This window comes from Chenopodium album, chromosome 15 (genome assembly GCF_948465745.1).
Source record: "Chenopodium album chromosome 15, dcCheAlbu1.1, whole genome shotgun sequence".
In the NCBI taxonomy this organism is placed as follows: Eukaryota; Viridiplantae; Streptophyta; class Magnoliopsida; order Caryophyllales; family Amaranthaceae; genus Chenopodium; species Chenopodium album.
Window position 1 is genome coordinate 37326330 of NC_137848.1, and position 6955 is coordinate 37333284.

Here is a 6955-nt window from a genome sequence, read left to right on the forward strand (position 1 = left end):
TTACTAAGGGGTTAATTGTAGCAGGTGGTATAAGGGGTGGAAGGGGTGGTCGTAGGGGTGCAAGAAGAGGTGGACGTATGCGCGGTGGTGTAGTCGAAAAGGTACACGCGGTGAATTTAAGAAGTTGTATTCAGGGAATTTAGTAATTGAGTAAAATGTATTGTTGTTCTTTGTATAAAAGTATGAATAATATCTAGGAATACTTAGACATGTTCAGTGAAATAAATATCAGATAATTTGCTTTTGTGAGTTGTTCAGTTAGTAATTTGATTTGTTAACTTTGAATATTCGAAAATGGTGTTGATTGGCATAGTGGCTACCACCCTTCAATTTTTCTAAGTTTGGTGATTTCACTTTAACTAAGTGCCTGGCATCCGTAGTTGATTTGTTATCCCCTTTTGTCATTTCTATTTAATGGTGGTTCTTGAATAAACTTTGTTTATGCAGTATATTGAAAAGATTTAATGGTGAGTTGTTGAATAAAGTTTATTACTGTAATTATTATTGAATATTTATTTATATAGTATATTGAAAAGATTTTGAGTACTTTAAAGTCTTATATTCTTTTGGACATGATGATTGGTATGTATTAAAATGGCATATAAAATCAATGGCATATTGGTTGTGGGCATTTCGAAGAGGGGTATGATACTGAAAGTTTGATCTGATTAGAGTTGAAGGATTATTCAGAATGGTGGCCCTCATTCTCATGATGTCAATGTCTGGTCCTATTTAAGAAGTTTGTGATAGTTTATTTGGTGGGGTTTTCATTTATAAGTGGTGTGGGCATACTTGATAGTTGTATGTTATTGAGTCATCATACCTTTTTCTAACTTACATGCGTAAGTTCGTGGGGTGGATTTTATTTTGTGAAAAAGTTACGTGCATTTGTATATTTTGTGAAAAAGTTGCGTGCATTTGTATATTTTGGTTGCATTTTGTGAAAAATTTACGTGCATTTGTATATTTTGGTTATAATATTGTTTATGTACTCAATTTGAAGGATGGTGGAGAAGTAAAGTCTGAAGTAGAATCTTCTAGCAGGAAGCAAAAGGTAAGGGTATCACATTTATCGGTAACATACACAAATGTAGAAGTTGATCTTTAATTGTTTGGAGGGCGATGATAATTAATTGCTTTTTTCTTTTAAGTGTGTAAGAAACTTGATGAAGCTGTGTACCGGGTGAGTTTTTCGTTGTATTGTCCAGGTTTTGTTATTGTATTGCCATTGTAGGTGAATTTATTTTTGTTTTTTTTGGTTTTGTTTAGGACAATAAACTTAGTGAAGGCGGAAAGATGAAGGAAATTGGTAAAGTCATTGAACGTTGCAAGGCGGAGGTCACAAGGGTAAAAAGCCTTTAGTGGTGTTAATTCAATAATTAGTTACATCCATGACATGTGTGCATTGATATGTGTTTTTTTGTTATATGTAGCCTGAAAATGTAAATTGTCGGGTGGAGTATTTTGGTATGATTCTTAATGAGTTTTTTGAAAAGAAAAGGAAGATAGTGAAGGAGATGGGATTTGCCGGACTGTTTGGTTTAGTTGACAGGCAACTTCCTAGGGAGTTGTGTTATTGGCTTGCTACGAGGGTTGATGTTCCGTCATATTGCTTAATAAATCCTGATGGGCTAGAGTTTACAGTTGACCCTGTTCAAGTCCATTGGGTTCTTGGGATTTCTAAGGGGCATTTGCCGGTTCCGAAAGAAGCTATAGATGATGCCACGAAGCAGTTTCTTGAAGGTGTCCTTTCTCGATTCAGTACGACTACCCCGAGCAATGTGAATGGGATTCTGAGGAAAAACTTAGTACAAGCCATTGAAGCTCCACTTGAAGATGTGTTTGAGTTTAAGGTTGCGTTCTTGCTGCTAGCCCTAGTGGATGTTCTGTGTCCTACAACATCCCATAGGTTGTGCCCTAAGTTACTTCCAACAACAATTGCAGCAGTGGACCCTGAGTCATATGATTGGTGTTCCTTAGTGCTGGAAAAACTTATGCATTCTATTTCAAGCTTTTAAAGGAGCTTCTACCCTACGGGGTATTCCAAGGGTTGTGGATGATGTACAATATTTCTTGCGATTAGTTCTAGCCTATGGGGGTAATTTAATTTGGTTTTTCTGTAATTATGTTTTTTTATGAAACTAATGAAACCTTGTGTGTTGTAGATGATGTATCTTGATCGGTTGAGAAGGCCCCTGTCAAATGGGGCGTGTTTCCTTAGTTGAAGGTGTGGATAGAAGCTGAGATAAATAAGGCTAAGAAGGCTAATCGTATTATGGATGGTGATTTTGGGAAATTGGGGGTAAGTAAAGTAAAGTTAAGTGGTTGTAAAACCTTTTTTTTTATTTTTGTTTATTTATTTTTTTTATTTTTTTATTTTTTATTATTTTGTTGTTGTTGTATATCATCTTGTGGTGGTTTTTTAAAATGTGTGTAGTCTATTTATGCAGCGTATGGGAGGCCACATGAAAGGGCTGCATTGGACTGTATGCCAGTGAAAAGAAGTGCTGTGGTTGCAGAGGTGAGAGATGAGTTGTGTTTGATTGCATGTATGTTGTTTGGAGTTGGTGGTACATTGTAATTTGAAATACTATTTTTGATAACCGGTTGTTGAAGTGTTAATGAAAGTTGTTGATGTAGAAGAGGAGGATGTAGTGGATGAACTTATATCCACTCAAGGTGTGAAAAAGCGTCCAAGAGAAGGACCTGGGTATTTTGGATGGAGTAAGTCTTTAGGTATGCAAACAGAATAAATGTCATATATCTTGTCACTCTTAATCTCTAAATTAATTACTCATACTATTCATGTCATAAGTGCAACAATAAAAAGGTTTGGGGAGAAAATAGGATAAATAATTTAATTATTATCCAATTTAAGTATCGAGTTTAAGGGAGAGGTTATGAAGCATATGAGCCTAAAATGTTAATCATATCAAAATTAATTATAGTAAGAAACATCAGCAATCATTTGGAAAATAATTAATCATATCAACATTAAGGGATAGGTTATAATGTTAATCCTTTTGTCTAGATGGGACTCTATCAGTACTCATCGTCATTATTTTGCAAATCTAGAGTGCTAGAGTTGAGCTATCCTTTCCCCTCCTTCCCTTAGTGCTACACCTAAAAGTTTAAGGGTGGTATCCAATCATAGAGTGCTAGAGTTTAAGGATGGAACTACTAAGGCCGAACTCTTGGCACAGTTGCCACAACAGTTTTGTCAGATTCGGGCTTCCATAATAGAAAACACCTGCAGCATAATCATGCAACAAATTTGAGCATTAGTAGTCCAGCACAATAAAATCAGTACTTACTATATGTGTTCATTACACAACTTACTATACATCAGACAATAAACTTCTGAAATCTTATAATATTTACATGTCTTAAAAAGAAATTCTATTATTCAGATGCTGAACTCCTTTTTTTTTTTTTTTTTTTTTTTTTTACCTATTCTCTGTGATTCATGTGAGGCACCTAGTTGTGTAAACACCTTCCTCCAGTTAGGTCTTGCAAAATGTGTTCTTATCTGTGCATATTTCATGTTAGAGGCTCTAGCTTGCAGAGTAATCAATAATAAGAAAATCAATCTATATTGATGACAGAAGTTATATATACCCGACTTTCACACACTATATCGACTCCATTCTTAGCATGGTGCAATGACTGCACCATTTGAATAAGTGCTGATCTAGCATCACCTTCTTCATACACACTAGTCAAGTAGTTATGCATTTCTATCACATTCTGTAAATCATAATTCACAGTAAATCATAATTCACAGTAAATCCACTTCCTTACCACCATTGTAATCCAGCAACTCATTGAACATCATCATCAAATTCAACCTTTGAATCCACTATATTTCATCATTTCATCTATTTCACATTCTTAAAGGTTCCCTCTACTACATTTAATCAAGGTATAAACTTCCATAATTTCTCAGATCAATTTAATGAGGTGAATTGGACTACATGGTTTGGACTTTTGGATTGCGAATAATCCAACATTTACAACATAATATAACTTAGCTGAAACAAAATACTTAACATAATAATACATTAAACATCTTAACATAATAATTAAAATTTAAACACCTCCCTAATTAAACATTGCAACACAATAATCTAAGTCTAAAAGAAAAAAGGCCTACAAACTAAGTTACACCACTTAGCTGAAACGAAAACCCCTAACATCAGAAGTTGACATAAAAAACCCACCAATCATCATCATCATTGCTTGAATAGAATTGGCAAATTGTCCGTAACCTTCTTGGTGTAAGTTAGAATAGAATTGGCCGTATTATCCACGTACACAGGAGGAAACCCTTCCTCAGAATATGGTGGACGGTTGATTAATTCTAGGTGGTCAGTGATGCTTACTCTATTCATAGCATACATGGTGGCCATAAACTCGTTGCATTTAATTTGGTTTTCCTGAAACAGAATAGCAAAATCAACAGGCCCAAATTTTATCCATTCCATCGACATAATCTCATCCTTTGTCCCAGTAATTATCCCAGTAGAAAACTCCCTTCAAACGGCCAACAAAGCCCAAGAATCGGCCCCATGGGTGTGAATGTAATACCCCGTATTTTTATACGTATCCCTAACCTCTAAAAGCCCCAACTTACAAATAAGAAGTGCCACAAAAGGACAATGTTTATCTACAGTGTCATGACCATCTTACCCCCATAATTACTCTCTACTTTCCTTATCTACAGTGTTTTCCCTCTTTTGCCCTAAAAATATGCACATGTTTTGCTGGCCATTGTCCTCCACGTGCCATGCTTTATGATTTTGGGACCATTTTACTTTTTTTTTTTTTTTTTTTTTTTTGGGTAGCTGTTTGTTTAAATTGTAGCATTTTTGGGAGTTCTGAATTACTATCAGGGATTTAGTTAGTTAATTATGTTTTCCTGAATAATTATTTAGGGATTTTTTTGTTCTTTGTCAATTTTTTAGAGAGGGCCAATTATCGTTCGATTTTGTTAAGTTGTTTGCTAAGTTCAATTGTGGCATTTTTTGGGATTATGAAATTGAGGCTTTAATTGGTTTGTTATATATTTGTGAATAATTATTAGGGAGTTCTGAATTAGTTAGGAATTCATTTGTTCTTTGTCAATTTTTTTGGAGAGGGCTAATTATCGTACAATTTTGTTAAGTTGTTTGCTAAGTTCAATTGTGGCATTTTTTGGGTTTATGAAATTGAGGATTTGATTGGTTAATTATGTTCTTGTGAATAATTATTAGGGATTTTTGGCTTAATTAAGTTTGTCAGTTTTCAGGGGAGAGCCATTTTGTAGGAATTTTGTGAAATTGTTTGCTATATTTGGTAGTCGTCTAACTTCCCCTTAATAATTTTCCCTTAATAATGTTTGGAAATTTCCCTGGTAATGTAAGTGTGCTAATTTATATTCTAAGCTAATTATATGTTTAGTGATAGGCTAAGGTTGATAAGGCGTTCTATTACCCAGCGGTACATGAATATGTATAATAATAGGTATGCTTTTTTATGCACTTAATGGGTTTTTCATCTGTTGTTACCCTCTTTTAGCTTTACATTTAGATGATTAAAATACTTGATTTACAAGGATAGTGATGCATGTTTAGTTTCTTAGAAAGTGTTGTGATGCATTCTATTATCCATTGTGTTTAGGCCGTATTTCCTTTGTGTAATTATGTTTGCTATTCATTGGGAGGTGTTTGCTTTGGCTTAGGGAAATGGGGACAATTTTTTTTTCTTTTTTTTTTATCCTGTTTTGGCCTCACATAACATGCCTTAATGACTGATTTGCAAAGATAATAGTGCATGCTTAGTTTCTTGGAAAGTGGTTTGATGCACTATATTATTCATTGTGTTTCTGCTGTATTTCCTTTGTGTATTTATGTGTGCTCTTCATTGGGGGGTGCTTTGATGCTTTTATTATCCGATGTGCTGTCTTTGCTTAGCATATATATATATATATATATATATATATATATATATATATATATATATATGGAGGGGTTGAAATCTATTTTCTTTGTATGTAAGCTTCAGATAACTGAGTAAAATGGGAATTACAGTTGAGTTAATTGTTTTGGTGATGAGATTGCTCTTATGGTAGCTTTACTTCTTGTTAGAACCATGGAATTTCTTGACTTATGTTTGGATAACTTGCTTTTGGCAACTATATACTCAGGACAACTTATTAATATACACTCCTTAATGTGCTTGACTTTTGCATTGAATCTCTTTGAGCAAGAAACTGATTCCTCTAATTTCTAGACATTAAACCAACGACAAACTACTTGTTAAATTGCTGTTTAATTTAGTATCATCATTAATTACACATAACTTAGTCAGAAATGTATGCTACTTACTGTTAATATAAAAAAAATTTATAGTCCTTAAAAAGGGTTTATGGAGATTGTAGTGGCATGTTGCTTTAGCTTAGTTGTGGTTGCATGTTTTATACCCTTTTGTTAAGTTGATGGTTATGGTTTATGGCTTAAGATTGATGCTGTTGTTAGCTCAATGAAATAATTACTTGCCAAGGAAGATATTCACAAGTATTTGTTCGCATTTTTTGGCAGGTTGATCCTGTTTCAAAAGATGTTGCCCCAAATTTTGTTGTAAGTTGTTTGCTGTTATGTTTTGTTATAAATTTATTTTGTGTTTAGAGGATGTTAATAATGTTTAGTGTTGTCTGTGTCATATGTTCATGGAATAGTGCTTGTTGCATGTAGTTTGTTTGTTGTTTTCTGTTGTGTTTTGCTATAATAAACTTATTGTGTTAGTACTGTTTTAGTGTTGTTCTACTATATGGTGCATGGATTTATGGTCTAAGTTTGGTTTGCTGATGTGCATAGTGTTGGGTTTCGGTAAGTCTAACTCACTACAGAACAAAATCCGACCCCAAGACCCACTCACAATTAATATAACTAAATGACATAATTAATAAGAAAGAGAG